General features: G+C 37.7%; 1 protein-coding gene across 6 annotated transcripts in view; it reads right to left on the bottom strand.

The window, feature by feature from the left end:
• The window catches only part of Lrrc9 (leucine rich repeat containing 9), an 86,273-nt gene extending 79,780 nt beyond the window's left edge, over positions 1-6,493 (bottom strand). Inside the window, exon 1 of one of the 6 annotated variants that reach the window (XR_005729145.2) lies at positions 5,493-6,491. The gene's annotated coding sequence lies outside the window, so the exon portion shown is untranslated. Of the gene's footprint in view, positions 1-5,492 lie in introns of all 6 variants that reach the window. The other 5 variants (XM_078050000.1, XM_078049999.1, XM_040274745.2 and 2 more) reach the window with 5 other exon arrangements.
• Positions 6,494-16,862: the final 10,369 nt, after the last annotated feature.

Below are 16,862 nucleotides of genomic sequence, written 5' to 3'. Positions count from 1 at the left end.
ATATTACGCAGCAGTAAAAAATGACAAAATCATGGAATTCGCAGGGAAATGGATGGCACTAGAGCAGATTATGCTTAGTGAAGCTAGCCAATCTCTTTTAGTTCTTTTGATAGACATTCTTTGTCTCTTTTGAATAGCCTCCAGCTTATCCTTCTTATTAAACTGTGGTGCTCCAAACTGAGCACAGTTCTTTGTACTTAGAGAGCTTATCTGGCATATTATTAAAATGAATTCAACAAATTCATTGTAGATAATGTAAAGAAATTAATACCTAAATTATTTTGATAAAATTTAACCCCATTTTCATAGTTTTTAACATTTTCATTATATAATTCTGGACATTCATTATCTAAAAAGTATAAAATCCTATTTCTAATATTATGATATGACAAACAAAATATAGAGAACTATTTATATTATAATCCCACTTGTTACAATAATAACTCCCCCATAGATACGTGTGTTTATGTGTGAGATTCTGTGTCTGTGTGATTAGGTAGGAAGAAAATGTAGAAATATATATCCTAAGTTGTTAACATAAGTTATCTTGGATGCAGGTAAAAGCTGATGTGGCTAGAATAGGAATGAAAAGTTAGGATTGATTTAGGCAAAGAGGGAAAAGAAAAAAATGACAGTTTAAAGACTGTTTAGTATTATAAATTATTGATGTATAAACATGGTTTTATTCATTCTACTATTGGTACATATTTGGACTGTTTCAGTTGGTGGCTAAATAGTGCTTCTCTGAATATTTTGTTAGGTGGGATATAACCACACATTTCTTTTGGGTTTTAACCTAGAGAATGAAATGGCAAAGAAATAATTATTGTTATATATAATGAGGATGATTCTCAAAGAACAATGTTAACCAAAGAACACATACACATGTAATGAGTATATATATATGAGTCAATTCATAAAAAATATGAAAACAAACTATAGTATTAGAAGACAGGAAAATGATTATATTTCAGGGGTGAGTGACTAAGAGGAGGCAAAAAAAGGGCTTCTAAAATGCTGCTGATGATATTTTTTTATTTGGTTGCTGGGTAAGGCGATATGCTCACTTTGAGAAAAAATTAAATGTCTATACTTTAAAAAATTTACACTTAAATATTTATTTATAAGCATAACTTATATGTAAATTTAAAAAGATGGTGACTTGAGTCCTGTATTACCTAACTTCCCTCTTCAAATCCTACTGGAATGGTTGAAGAAATGAAAATAAGAAAAAATAAAAAGGACAGCCATGCTAGGAAAAGAGCATAAATTGCCAGAATACTGATAAAGGTCTTTTAAGAATGACGTGGATGACATCAGATTGAGAAAAATGCCATTAATGCAAACCAGAACAAAATTCAAAGTACCAAGAGGAAAAGTTCTAAAAATGTCTTCAACTCAGAGTAGCAGTGGTCAGTGAAAGGGTAGCTGTGAGTCATACATAAGGGTAGCTATGGGTTATGCCTCTTTATTATAGCAGCACAAAACAGATAAAGACACTGGAGGGGAGAGAGATCCCAGCTAGCAAAAAAAAAAAAAAAAAAAAAAAAACACTAAAAATCATCAAAATATACTGGACACTGTCACTAATATTGAAGGTCTAATAAGTACACTGATAGGGTGGAGGAAAGAGAACACTTCTTTGATGAAGAGGAATCAGGGAAAAGAACGGATATAAATCAGGGAGTGTGAGCCATGAGAGAATCTGGGGAAAGTGCATCCAGGATGAGGAACAAGCAAATGCTAAATAAAGGAGTGAACTTGGCATGTCTGCAAAATAGCAAGAAAAGTCACGTGGTTGTAGCATAATGAGAAAAATGGATGTGAGATCAGAGAGATATCATGGAGCCAGATCACATGCTATCTTGTGGGTCCTTGTGAACACTGAATTTTCTTATGAATAAAACGGAAAGCTGAATGAGGACTTTGAGGAGACAAATAACATGAATTGTATTTAGTACTAAAAAGGATCCCTCTAGCTCCTTTGGTGAATAAAGACTACAGAGGTAAAAGAAAGGAGACTAGCCAAGAAGCAGTTGCAATAACCTAAGTAAGAGAGAATGTTGGTTGGAGTTGAGAAGTAGTAATGGAGATAAGAGTGGTTAGAAGACAATCTACATGGAAGGAAATGCTTCTCAATCCTTCCCTGGCAACTGCATCTTTACCTCAATCTTGGACAACCCCAAGATGTTGCAGCACAGAGTGCAGGAGTGGGGAAGCAAAGGAGCACTTTGTAAGGAACAACTGAAAGATACTCTCACAAAGGCCCAAGTACAAATGCAGGCCACAATTTTCCCTACCTAAGCTTCCTTGGATGGTACACCAAGTAAGGGAAGCTTTTATAACCCCTTTACTAATCAGAATAGAAGCCCCTGTTTTGAGCCCCTTTGTGTGAGCAGTAAAAGAAAGCCTAGCTGCCCACTACCATGCCAGCCTGACCTCAGAGTCTCCCAAGTCACCCAACAGGGATCCAAGTAATGTCGTCTATGTCCAAGGTATCTATTCCAGGAGTTAAAGTGTTTCCTTCGGTATTCACTAATGATCACAGATGCTTGTCCTAATTTTGTACTTTCTAATCTGTGTTCTTCCTTAACACTCTCTACTCTTGTACTATATCAATATGTTTTAATTACTTGGATTTATATTATAAATTCTTCTCACCTTGGATTCTTTTTAAAGAAGTTTCCCAGCTGCTCTTTCATATTTACTTTTCTAAATGAGATTTATGATTTTATTTTGTAACTAGTTTTTAAAATTAGCTGGGTTTTAACTGAAATTGTTTTATAAAGGTTAATAGAGAGAAAAGGTCCATGTTTACAGTATTGAGTCTTCTTCTATTCAAGGAGACAACTTTTTCTTGGTAGATAAATATGCTCATTACCTCTCATTTCATCTTACTTTCTCTTCATTGAGTTTTAGAAAAAAAATGTACTCAGTGTTTCCAGATGAAGTTTCTGATTCCATCAGGAGGTAAATGTCCTATGGGCCAGCTTGGCTACTCTCCTGCAATTTGGGAAAGGCTCTTTTTGGGGCCTGCCCATTTAAGAAGTTAAAGGTTATCCCTAGTTTCCCCAGGAAACCAGAAGTCACCAAGGTTTCTAGGGCTTTTCCCCTTCAAAACACAAATCTTGGATTGATCTAATCACAACTCTTCTCCAGATTAGATTAAACCAGTATGAAGTTGAACTCACTACAACTGTATGGCTTCTACAACTGAATCTTCAGCAACAGTTATTTGTATTTTCCTTATCAATTTCCTCTATAGGAGTAGGACTAAAGATTAAGATCTAGGATTCATTTTACATTAACTATTCTACACCTCTTCTCAGGGTCTCTTTCAAAAGATGATCTTGTCTGCACCTTCACAGAGATTAGTGATATCATTGGATGTACATTCCTTCAATTCTCTTTCCTCCTAAATATGTACTTTCCCCTCTTATAGCTCCTGTTTTAGAAGTATTCTTCATTATCTCCTAATTGAATCTCTTTTTTCCTATGTATTGATCCTCTCTTTCAGAATCTTGTATTGTCAAATTTTCATCTTTCTCATTTATCCCCACCTTCCTTCTCTAAGATCTTCTCTGTGCAGACAGTAGATTTCCTATCTTTAAAAAAGTCCCTTCTATCCTATATTCCTTTATGAATAGCTGTTATAATATTTTCACAGAAAGGTTTCTAGGTAATCATGAGCAAAGCTTTGCTACCTCCATTCAATACTCAACAAACTAACTGAAGATACCTCATTGTACTGCAGCAGCAGCTTTGCAGAAGATGCTGCAGTTTCTTCTTTTTCTGAAGCTGCTGCTGCTTATCCTCTGCTTCCTCCTCCTCCTCCTCTTCCTTTGTATTCTTCTTCCAATTCTTTTTCTGCTTCTTTATTTTAACAATTTCAACAATAATTTTCTAATTGCCAAAGACACTGGACATATTTCAATTCTCTACTTAGCCTTGACATAACATTTGGCAATGCTGATGACTGATGTTTGTCCCTTTGGTTTGATTTTATTCTCCTTGGCTTCTCTCCACTTATTTCAAACCTACTTTTCAAATCGATTATTTTGTTCTAAGTGAAAAAATTACTAATATTTATTGTCTTTTTTTCCTGGGCAACAAATCTGACTGCCTACATGGAAAACTCCATCTATATGTGTGTTACAAGCATGTCAAAACCAGTTTGACCAATACTGGCTGATTATATTTTCCAATTCCTATGTTTCTCCTAATGTATGCCTTCTCTGGATAAATGACACCCCTCTTATCATCTGAGTCAGAAACCTGGAACTTATCCTCAACTTTTTCTCCAGGTTTAATCATTTTTAAAATTCTTATGCAAATATCTCATGAATGTATATACATTCCTCTGTGTCATTTCAATCGCTTCTGATTTAGTTTAGGCCCTCTTCGCCCTTCTTGTTGTCTCACTGCCCTTCAGTCCATATTCTAACACCATTAAAAGGCAAATCTGCTATTCACAGTCACCATGAGATGACTCCTGCCTAACTCTCAAGCTCCTCATTAACCACAACCTCCACAGAGTACCCCAAGCTCTGGCCACAAGTGTAGTTCTATCATTGGCGGGGATGTTCTGTACTTTTGCATATTGTTTTCTCTTCCTAAAATGTCTTTTCTCTTTATCTCTACAGCATATTCTATGCACCCCTATAAATTTTAATCAAGAATCTTCTCTGAAGACCAGTTGTCTCTGGTCATAATATAAGCATACTCTTCTTATGACTCAGATTTAGGTAGGCACATGCTCTGAATACAGCACCTGTCACACTGTATCGTGATGCTTTCACGTCTTTCCTCCATACCAGGTTACATGTTCATTGAGGGAAGAAACTATGAACCTATCACAATGCCTGGCACATGCTAGGTGTTCAGTGAATTTTTGTTAAGTGGTTTGAATTAATTGCTATGCCATAGGTTCCTATATTGTATAACTTTAACAATTTGCTCTACATGACCATTCAGAGTATAATAATAATCTCACTATAGAGGACCAAGTTTCTGTCATGAGAGTTGGGTAAGAAGTAATTCTGAGAAAACTAAATTTCTTTTCTGCAAAGTGAAAATCCTATATGGTCGAATCATTTCCTCCCTTGTATATAAAGAGATTAGAATCCATCAATTATCACTGATGGTTCAAATAAACTCTCTTTCCGCTCTAGGTGAGCAGTATTAGGTTGGGCAATGAGAATCTGGTTCTCCCCGTCCTGTACCTAACTGGGCGCTTTAAAAAGCTACACAGGTGACTGTGGGCCACTCTGCCCTCCTTCCTCCCTTTAAGTCACCCTGACGGTCTCCAAAACCACGTCACTATCTCTCCTTATTGTTATCATTTCCAATGCACTGTTTGAGGTCCTAGGGAGGTCCCTAGATTTCAATGTTGCTTCCTTTGGGTCTTTCTTCAGGAGTGGCTGAGAGAGGAGGGCGGAGCCGACTCTCCGGGCCTCCCTCGTCAGGTATGCCACCAGGTGACAGACACTCACCTTATCCCAGAAAGAGGAGGGATTCCGGGGCAATCCGAGACGGGTCAGAGCTATTTCGACTGCCCAATTCCTCTCTGGTGATAGCAGACGCGACACCGTCTCTAGCTGCGGGCTTGGTGTGTACAGACCGCCCGCTGCGGTTGCCTAGGAAACCCGCTCTCCACCCGCGGAGACCTCGGCTGGAGAAGGGGTAAAACGGGGCGGAGAAAGCAGCGGCCGGCGCGTGTCTGTCACGTGCGGCAGCCTCTAACCAATCAGCAGAGGCAGGGACCACCCGGAAGACCCTCTAGTGCTCCTGGGAAAGGGAGCATCTAGTTTGCGGGTCTCTGGGTACCGCCGCGCGTCTCTTCATCTGCCTTCGCTGGCTCCCAAGACCCCGCAACAGGGTGTGAGCACCGTGGCGAGGACCCCGAGGCCGCCTCCATCCCGGACTCTCTCACGCTGACAATTTTTGACTTACAGGGAAGCATTGAGGCTTGCTGAGTTGAAGCCAGAGCCATGGCGCTGTGATGTCACAAGGCGGCCTGACGGCTGGTCGGAGCCCCGATTCTCAAGGGCAACCTTTCTCCCCGGCCTGCGACCACCGCCCAAAGTTGCCGTGCGCCCAGCGAGCAGAATGGAAGGACCACGCCCGTGAACCAAAGCCCTGGTGCGCGCCAGAGAAGACTTAGTCTTCCCAGGGTCTTGTTCTCGGACAGGCTCTGAAAGTGCCTTTTAAGTTTTCCAAACTGTTCATGAGGCAAGAAAAAAAAAAAAAAAAAACATTTGCAAAATACAGTTTAAGGGGCAAGGGGAGGGACTTTTCTGAGTGTGCAGAGGAATGAATGAATGACCTTAGTGAAAGACAAAACCAAGTAATGCAGCTCTCTTCCCATTGTGTGTATTCTCTCAGTCTGGTAAGGTAAGCCACTGCCTCAGCCATGTGTTGCTGTTGAGCACTTGAAATGTGGCTAGTCTGAACTGAAGTATGCTCATAAAATACGCATAGTATTTTGAAAGCTCAGTATGAAAAAAAGTGAACTATTTTGCTAATATTTTTTATATTGATTACATGTTGAAATAATTGTTGATACATTGGGTTAAATAAAAATATATCAAAATTGTTGTTTCTTCTTTGAAAATACGGCTATCGGAAGAATTTAAATTGCATGCCTTAGATGACTTGGGTTAGGTTTCTCTTGGAGAGCCTCGTTCTATCCTTTGAGGTTCAGGGGGTTTGTGTAGAATACCAGGGTACACTTCATGTAAAATAATGTCTGTAGTGCTATTTTCTCTCACCAGATGGCCTCCTCATTCAACAGACTAGTTTTAAATGGCTCTATCAAGAAAAATAATTGTTAGAAATATTTCTGTTTATCTAACAACTATCAAGAATTATACGTATTTACTGAGATTCAGTTAACATTGTTATCAGTAATATATACTGTAAACACAAGCACATAGAAAAAGGTAGATTTATTTTCATTCTATTTTTATTTCATATAAAATTATTTTCATCATTGATAGCTTAAAAATAAATTATTAAATATATTTGTGGCTTAAGGATTTCAGACTGATGCCAGAAAGAATCTGATTTATACTTTGACTTTTACTATTATCTCTGAAAATCTAGTTGACATCATGACCTGTGTTTGGGAGGTTTTTCTTTTAGAAAATAGACTAATTAGAGGATAATAGTTTATGAACCTTTATAAAAAGATATATGAATCAATTAGATGCATTATCTACATCAATTTTCTCATTTCAGGAAACACATTGCTTTGGGATAATAATATAAAGATTGTCAAAGTATATTGTCTTGTATATTTTCAAACTCTAGAAATCTGTTGTGATTTTCCTAAACAGTGAAGGACAGAAGATAGCTGACACAGGGTTTTCTTTATGTTATGTAAACAATTTATTTTAAGAATGTTACTATTTCTAGGTAAAGCTCAAGAATTTTTGTCAAAAATTGAATCCAAGTTTCTTTATAGCTATAAACTAATAACCACTGGTGACTTGCTGAATTAAAGTCTTTGCCCACAGAAATTCTTTTTTGTTTTATTTTTTAGATGTTGATGGACCTTTATTTTATTCGTATATTTATATGTGGTGCTAAGAATCGAATCCAGGGCCTCACACATGCTAGGCAAGTGCTCTACCACTTAGCCACAACTCCAGGGCCCTGCCCACAGTAATTTTAAGAGAATTGTCTGTTCACATATTCTAGATTTTATTTGAGCAAAGGATACTTGTAGTTAAAAGCCATGGGAGGAATATAGAAACAGTGACCATTTTTGTCAATCTCCTTTTCTTCATCTGAAGTTGCTATATGATGTGGTTTTATGACTGTTCAAAACAAAAGTAGAAATAAAGCCACTAAAAAAGTCAAGCAAGTTAAGTGAAATCAGGCTTCATCTCATTCATAGATGCTCCTAGACAAGGCCAATCCTTTTTTTTAGATTTGTTTACAAAACCTGTTTATTTAAATACAACAAAACATACAAGAGTTCCTGAAGTTATAAATTGTGTCTGTCATTGTATTTTACAGACAATATTGCACCATCAATGTTGTATTAGCTTTTCATCATAATCAAAAAACATCTGAATCCAGTAAACTAAAGGAAGAAAAATTAATTTTTGGCTCACTGTTTCAGAAGTTTTAGTCCAAGTTTGGTTGACTGCATTGCCTTTGGGCCTGAGGTAAGGCAGAGTATCACAGCAGTAGGAGCTTGGCAGAAGAGATTGTTTACCTTATTGTAGCAATAATAAATAATTTATTCTTTTAAAGAGAGGGGGAGAGGGAGAGAGTGGTTGGAGAAAGTAAGGGGCCTGGGGCACAAAGAGCCCTTCAAAACATGACTCAATACCTCCATTCCTAAAGTTTTCATCACCTCTCAATAGCACCATAGTCAACACACGGATCTTTGTGGGACATTCCAGATCCAAACTATAATAAAGGTCAGCTCAAGGTGCAGAGAAGTATTTGATAACACAACCAAGATTAAAACTCTTTCTAGAGATTTCTTGTTCCAGCAGTCAGAGGCTAAGTGTATGATTCCATAGATTAGCAAAGGAAATGGTCAAACATGTTAAGAAAAAATGCAGAATTGGACTATCACAAAACAGAGCTCAAAGTTGAAGTTAAAGGATCTTCATGGAAGTCATCAGATCTTGGGGTGGCAGAGGCCAAAGTCTAGAAATCTGTTGTGATTTTCCTAAATAGTAAAGGACAGAAGAAAGCTGACACAGGCAAAGCAAAGGTGAGTGTGGCTGCTTCGATGGACGGGTGAGTGAAAGCAGCAATCAGAATAGTTGGACTCTTGGAGAAGTTGATTATGGTTCATGGTGTTCCTAGAAGTGAAATACACGAGTGTCTTGTAAATCCTCACTAGATCTGAATAAGCAGATGAGCTCTAGGCTAAGTGACAAAGTCTCACTGACATTCTGGAGGGCTCTGGATTTGTGTTTTCGTCTTCATTTGCTCCATGGAGGAATAGCAGGTAGTACATTGGTAGAAGATCAATAAGGACGGTTATTTCACGGACAGACATTTTCAGAAGCTTCTTGGGAACATCTTTAACCTGTCAGGAAGGTCTGGAGGCCTAGTGGATAAAACAGGTGAGGATCCACAGCAGGGCCGAGGAAATAAGGGTGATGGCTGTGGATTCTTGAAAGGCTTTGTTGAGAGTGGCAATCGAAGGTCCTGTGGGCTCCAGCTGTGCTTCTCACTGCACCAAAAACTTCTGAAGCCAGGTTTTATAGTCACCCATTGAGGTCTTGTGTAAGAACTCAGTCACCTCCTTGTCATTTCCCCACATTTTCTTTCATCCAGTTGGACCCAGGATGAACCTCTGTACACCTGCTATCTGAGCCAAAGTGGAGCCACGTCTGTCCATTGAAGCCAAACTGCCAGGAGCTGTTGGATTTATACTGACAAGACATCCTGCCCTCCAGTGAGTGAAGACTCTGGCCATGTAATTTTGTGCTTTCATATCAGCTAGTTTCTGTTTTAGCATATCCCCCATTTCTCTCAGCCCGGTTATTTTGCTCTTCCCAGGTGACTGTAGTGCACTCAAGGATTTGACCCTGTCCAGGCCACATTCATAGGAGAGAAAATTCTTCTACTCTACCCGGCCTTGGACTATACACCACTGTTGGTCAGGTGAGGGCTCAGAATTGATGATGAAGTCATAACAAAGAGAGTGAGTGCCTTGCAGTGGCAGTGCCAGGCCTACTGTGAGGGAAAGGCCTGCGTGGCACAGGATGTGCAGAAGCAGGAGAAGGGAGTACTCATGCTGGGTCACGGTTGGTGCAGTGAGGAAGGGATCACAGCTGCTCAGTGTTCCTTGGGGGGGGGGGTTGGTGGGCACAGCTCCTCTCCTGAGGGCCAATCCTTATAAAGTCAAATCTATTTATTTAGAGGTAAAACTATCTTTTTGTTTTTGTGTTTTTTTGGTACCAGGGATTGAATCCAGGAGTCTTAACCACTGAGCCACACCCTCAACCCTTTTTTATATTATTTAGAGACAGGGTCTCACTGAGTTTTTTAAGGTCTTGCTAAGTTGCTGAAGTTGGCTTCAAACTCATGATCTTCCTATTTTAGCCTCCAGAGCTGCGGGGATTATAGGAATGTGCCACCAAACTGGTAAAACTGTCTTAATCCAAAAACAATTGGGATGATCTAATACTACTAATAAGAGTTTCAAGCTTACTGTATCACCACTTGGCTTGAAGAATCATTTAACAAGGTACAGGTGGCTTTGCAGGCCCAAATAAGAAAATTTGGAATTTCCAAATTTATTAAAACTTTATGGATTAGTTGTGGTTTTGGGGGGGGCATTCAAAATTTATTTTTTGACAGACAGCATTATTAGGGATTTCTCCATGGACCACACATTTACCAGTGTTGTGAGCTCAATGGCAGGAACCACTTGTGTGCTCTCTGTAACAGTATCCACATCACAGTGTAAAAACGTACTATTATTGTGTGTGCTTACACTTTATGAATTGGTTGTTAAATTCATTTCTCAAAATGAAAAAAAAACTATTCATAGTGTTAGAGAACTGTGGAGATATCTAATTAAAATTCTGCTTTGTAATCCCTTAAATTTAATTCCAGAGAACCAAAAGTCTGAAGACGCAGAAGTCTGAAAAATTGTTAGCTAATTTGATTTTTACATTATAGTAGATTTTTGATGTTTATGTGAGTACTTTCTACCTAATTATAATATTAAATTATCTGTAAAAATTTGCCCCATCTCACATTTGAATTTAATGTATTATGAAAAATCACAAATGAAGCACAATTCAGTATTTACTTTGACAGTGGAAGAAATAATTTTATGGTGCTTATTAAGACATCAACAGAGGCCCATCTGTTAATGACTAGCAATGAATATAAAGATCTAATGAAATGAATATACTAAGTACCATTTAAAAGTTAGGAGTCATTCTGAAACACACTTAAACAGGCCACCAAATGATATTTCTAATGATTCTATCAAAAAATGTAAGTTTTCATCCAAGGTTTGTTGGTATATAATCAATGGACAAGATTTTCTTAAAAGGTACTTTTAAGTACCAAACTGTTAAAAGCTACTTCCTTTGTATCATACAATTTAACCTTATTTTAATATCCCAGATATATTTGTATTTAGCCCCAAGGCAACACATTGAGGGACAGTCAATTTAAGTAGGCTTACTAGTAAGTCTTAATTCACTAGAGAGATGATCATATCTTGTGTGGAAGAAATTTATACCTGAGGCTTAAATAATTGATTGTATTCTTCAGGGCCAAGCACATTATCATCCTAGTACCATATAAGGCCCTCCTCTTACTTTATCTCCAGTTTTTCCCTATACCCTACTCCCAATCTAATGTTCCTTATAAACCTTTAGTTGTACCTTTATAGTTAAAAATCAAACAGTGGTTCTGTGTATATTTTTAATTTACATAACTGGTATCATGATATAGTTTTTATTCTTATTCTTTTTTATCCCATGCTATTTTTTTTCTTTTTTTATTGGTTGTTCAAAACATTACAAAGCTCTTGACATATCATATTTCATACATTAGATTCAAGTGGGTTATGAACTCCCACTTTTACCCCAAATACAGATTGCAGAATCACATCGGTTACACATCCACATTTTTACATAATGCCCTATTAGTAACTGTTTATTCTGCTACCTTTCCTATCCTCTACTATCCCCCATCCCCTCTCCTCCCATCTTCTCTCTCTACCCCATCTACTGTAATTCGTTTCTCTCCTTGTTTATTTTCCCATTCCCCTCACAACCTCTTATATGTAATTTTGTATAACAGTAAGGGTCTCCCTCCATTTCCATGCAATTTCCCTTTTCTCTCCCTTTCTCTCCCACCTCATGTCTCTGTTTAATGTTAATCTTTTCTTCCTGCTCTTCCTCCCTGCTCTGTTTTTAGTTGCTCTCATTATATCAAAGAAGACATTTGGTATTTGTTTTTTAGGGATTGGCTAGCTTCACTAAGCATAATCTGCTCTAGTGCCATCCATTTCCCTGCAAATTCCATGATTTTTGTCATTTTTTAGTGCTGCGTAATACTCCATGGTGTATAAATGCCACATTTTTTAATCCATTCATCTATTGAAAGGCACCTGGGTTGGTTCCACAGTCTAGCAATTGTGAATTGTGCTGCTATGAACATCAATGTGGCAGTATCCCTGTAGTACGCTCTTTTAAGGTCTTCAGGGAATAGTCCGAGAAGGGCAATAGGTGGCTCAAATGGTGGTTTCATTCCCAGCTTTCCCAGGAATCTCCATACTGCTTTCCAAATTGGTCGCACCAGTTTACAGTCCCACCAGCAATGTACAATAGTACTCTTTTCCCCACATCCTCTCCAGCACTTGTTGTTTGATTTATAATGGCTGCCAATCTTACTGGAGTGAGATGGTATCTTAGGGTGGTTTTGATTTGCATTTCTCTGACTGCTAGAGATGGTGAGCATGTTTTCATGTACTTGTTGATTGATTGTATGTCCTCCTCTGAGAAGTGTCTGTTCAGGTCCTTGGCCCATTTGTTGATTGGGTTATTTGTTATCTTATTGTCTAATTTTTTGAGTTCTTTGTATACTCTGGATATTAGGGCTCTATCTGAAGTGTGAGGAGTAAAAATTTGTTCCCATGATGTAGGCTCCCTATTTATCTCTCTTATTGTTTCTCTTGCTGAGAAAAAAAAACTTTTCAGTTTAAGTAAGTCCCATTTGTTGATTCTTGTTATTAACTCTTGTGCTATGGGTGTCCTATTAAGGAATTTGGAGCCTGACCCCACAATATGTAGATCGGAGCCAACTTTTTCTTCTATCAGACGCAGAGTCTCTGATTTGATATCTAGCTCCTTGATCCACTTTGAGTTAACTTTTGTGCATGGTGAGAGGAGGGGATTCAGTTTCATTTTGTTGCATATGGATTTCCAGTTTTCCCAGCACCATTTGTTGAAGATGCTGTCCTTCCTCCATTGCATGCTTTTAGCTCCTTTATCAAATATAAGATAGTTGTAGCTTTGTGGATTAGTCTCTGTGTCCTCTATTCTGTACCATCACCACTTCTATTCAATATAGTTCTCGAAACACTGGCCAGAGCAATTAGACAGACGAAAGAATTTAAAGGCATAAAAATAGGAAAAGAAGAACTTAAATTATTACTATTTGCGGATGACATGATTCTATACCTAGAAACCCCAAAAGGGTCTACAAAAAAACTACTAGAACTAATAAATGAATTCAGCAAAGTGGCGGGATATAAAATCAACACGCATAAATCAAAGGCATTTCTGTATATCAGCGACAAAACTTCTGAAATGGAAATGAGGAAAAACACTCCATTCACAATATCCTCAAAAAAAAAAAAAATAAAATACTTGGGAATCAACCTAACAAAAGAAATGAAAGATTTATACAATGAAAACTACAGAACCCTAAAGAGAGAAGTAGAAGAAGATCTTAGAAGATGGAAAAATATACCCTGTTCATGGATAGGCAGAACTAACATCATCAAAATGGCGATATTACCAAAAACTCTCTATAGGTTTAATGCAATGCCAATCAAAATCCCATGCTATTTTAAGATTTGTCCTTTTTATATATGTATGTCCAATTCATTGTTTCTATATTCTATACAATATTCCCTAATGTACAACAACCATGTTTTGGCTTTTTTGGTGTTTCTCTAGAGATGGGCACTTAGGTTGACTAAACAACACTCGACAGCCTTGTAATTATTAAGGACAGTTTCTCTAGAATGTATAATAGGAATGGAATTATTGGCCAAACAAACATACTTGACTTCACTAAGTACTGTCTGATAACTTTCCAGAAGGGCTATCTGGGATTTCCCTCCTAACAACAGTACTTGAGAGAATTCTTGTTTGCCTTGTTGGGGAAGTATAATTGAAAATAAAATCTCCTGACTACAGAGAAAATAGGTAGAAGTAAAATAAAACAATTCTATTATTGAATGAGCATAAAACTAGATCATGATATGTATCACAGGCAAGGCCCCAAGCAGATTGCAAGGACAGAAAGAAAACTTGGGTTTTTATGTAGCCAAGCAAATACAACCCATGGCACACATGTTCTCAAAATAAACAATAACTAGTCCTTAAGTAACAGAACTTGACAGGTACCATTGTCACACCTTTAGGATGAGCATTAAGTTCATCCTACTAATTGGGGGTGACCATACATGTTAGAGAAATGGTTTTATCCAAAGGAAAAGAAACACCTTATATCTTCATGACCAGAGACAGTTTAGGAACCAGGCATCTGTAAGTTAGGGCCCTACTGTCCCACAGAAACTGGGAGGGGTGCCATTTTCTTGATGATACATTTCAGAGAGACTCCCAAGTCCTCAAAAGTTTTGGCAGAGCATTTGCCTAGCATGCATAAGGCACTGGGTTTGATTCTTAGCACTGTACAAAAATAAAGGCATTTTGTCTATATTCAACTATTAAAAAAAATTGTTTTAAAATTATTCCTGTGTTGTAAAGCTGCTGAGAAACTTTAAAACTTTAAAAAGATTTACATATTGATGGGACAGAAAATTTACAATTGCATATTTTCTAAGGAAAGTGTTCTGAAAGAAAGAGAGAGGGGGATAAGTTTCTCTTGTACCATGGATTTAAAAAAAATATTGTGTTTCTTTTACCCTCATCTTTGCTAAATATTTGCATAATGCCTGTCTCTACTACTAGACCTTGCCCTCTTTGAGGGTAGGAACCACCTACCCTCATTCACCCTTGCATTTCCAGCATCTAGCTTAGTGGCTGTCATAGCAAGTGTTAAGGAAAGATTGGTCAAATGTATGCTTATCAAGTAAGTTTTATATAAACTATGTCATATTTTGATCAATTTGTTGTTTTGGACCTCTGAAATGTCCACTGCAGCTTTTCTGATTATTTTCTTTAGGTAAGCAAGAAGTAGCAGACAACTCTTTTTTTTCTCTAGAGCATTCTGTTTTCTCCACTTTAAGCAAACTAAATGCAATATGAAGATTGGCATTTATAAAACTCAAATACTCAATGATGTTTTTCATGTTGGAGAAATTCCTCTCAGGAAGATGGAGGAGTACTGATTTCTTTCTGTATCCTTACCTTGTGGAAGGGGTGACTGAGCTCCCTTGGACCTCCTTTATGAGAGCACTAATCCCACTCTTCAGTGTTTTGCCTTCATGATCTTATCCACTCCCAAAATGTCTACCTTCTAAGCATGTTGGAGGTTAGAGTTTCAACATAAAAATTTTAGGAAGAACAAACATTCAGACCAGTGCACTCCACCCCTGACTCTCCCTAATTCATAGCATTCTCAAATGCAGAATACTGTCATTCCACTCCAATAATGCCCCAAATCTTAGTCCAGCATCAGCTCAAATAAGTCAAGAGTCTCATCTAATTAGCAACCAAGTTAGACATAAGTGATACTCAAGGCATGATTAATCTTAAGACAAATTCCACTTAGGCTGTGAACCTGAGAAATCATCCAAGCAAAACAAAAGATACAGGATAGACATTCTCATTCTGAAAGGGAAAAATAAGAAACAAGAAAAAGGTAATATGTGTTAAGCTCAACGGGAAACTATTTAAATTTTCAAGCTGAAGAATAATCTTTGACTCAGTACCCTGCCTTCTGGACACACAGGGGTAAGGGTTAGTCCTCCAAAACTCTGGGTGGTCCAGCTCCCATGGCTTTGCAAAGCACAGTCCATGACATAGCTTTTACACGTTGGTGCTGTATACCTCTCCTCTGGCTATTGCCTTAGTAAGACTTTGTATTTTTGGAGGCCCAAAGATATTGTGAACTAACTCATTTATTCAGCAAACACCAAATTTTATTTTCAGTGTAGATGCAGCTTCTGTACACTTTTGCCAGGAAAAGTTGACATTTTCAGTGAGCTTCTGATGACTGAGTTTTAGGGGAGGAAAGATAGGGATTAGAAGGAGAGAAGTGTAAATAACCCTATTAGTCTAGAGTAGGAGTTGGCAAATATGGCCTTTGAGCTAATCCAGCCTGCCACCTGTTTTTGTAATATAAGTTTTTATTAGAATACAGTCAAATTTTAATTTGCCCATTAAAATGGCAGAGTTGAGTAATTACAAAATGGAGATAGTTTTGCCTGCAAAACTTATATTTACTTTTTGAACTTTTACAGAAACAGACTAGCCCTATGATCTAGCCCTATGGTTTATGAGTATTATTACTATTTATGGCTGAAGATTCAAAGGGCTTGCATTCAGACAGTTTCCTATGTACTCTGTCCCACTACTCAACAAATACTTGTCACTTATTATTTTAGATTATAAGATTATGAGCATACAGTAGTAAACAAAAATCTTCTTCTTCTTGAGCTTTCATTCTATTGAGAGAAATTATATTGATTTCATTTTTTTTCTCTCAATCAACCATGTATTACTAGCTTCCAGATTCAAGGTGATTGAAAATAAAATTGATTGGCTGAGGTTAGGTCACATGCTTGATCATGCTGGATGATGAAGAAGGAATATCTGGTGGAAGGACCTAGAACAGTGTATGTTTGTGTGGGGGGCACAGAAAGGGAGTAGATGTTTCCCCAAAAGGCAATTATGTTCTGTACAAGTTGAATAGTGTCTCCACCAAAATTTATGCCCATCTGAAACCTTAAAATGTTGCCCATAAATAAAGTATTTAAATATAAAATTCATTAGGATGAAGTGATACTAGATTAGGATAGGCCCTAAATTCAAAAACTGGTGTCCATATAGAAAAGCCATGTGAGAACACAGACACAAAAGAGGGAAGAAAGCCATGTGAACGCAAAAGGCAGAGATTTTATTGGTGTAGCTACATGCCACAGAACACCAAGGATTGCCAACCACTCA

The sequence above is a fragment of the Ictidomys tridecemlineatus genome, chromosome 5, assembly GCF_052094955.1.
Source record: "Ictidomys tridecemlineatus isolate mIctTri1 chromosome 5, mIctTri1.hap1, whole genome shotgun sequence".
NCBI lineage: Eukaryota > Metazoa > Chordata > Mammalia > Rodentia > Sciuridae > Ictidomys > Ictidomys tridecemlineatus.
Note: the sequence above shows the minus strand (reverse complement) of the source record. Positions and strands in the feature narration are given on the sequence as shown.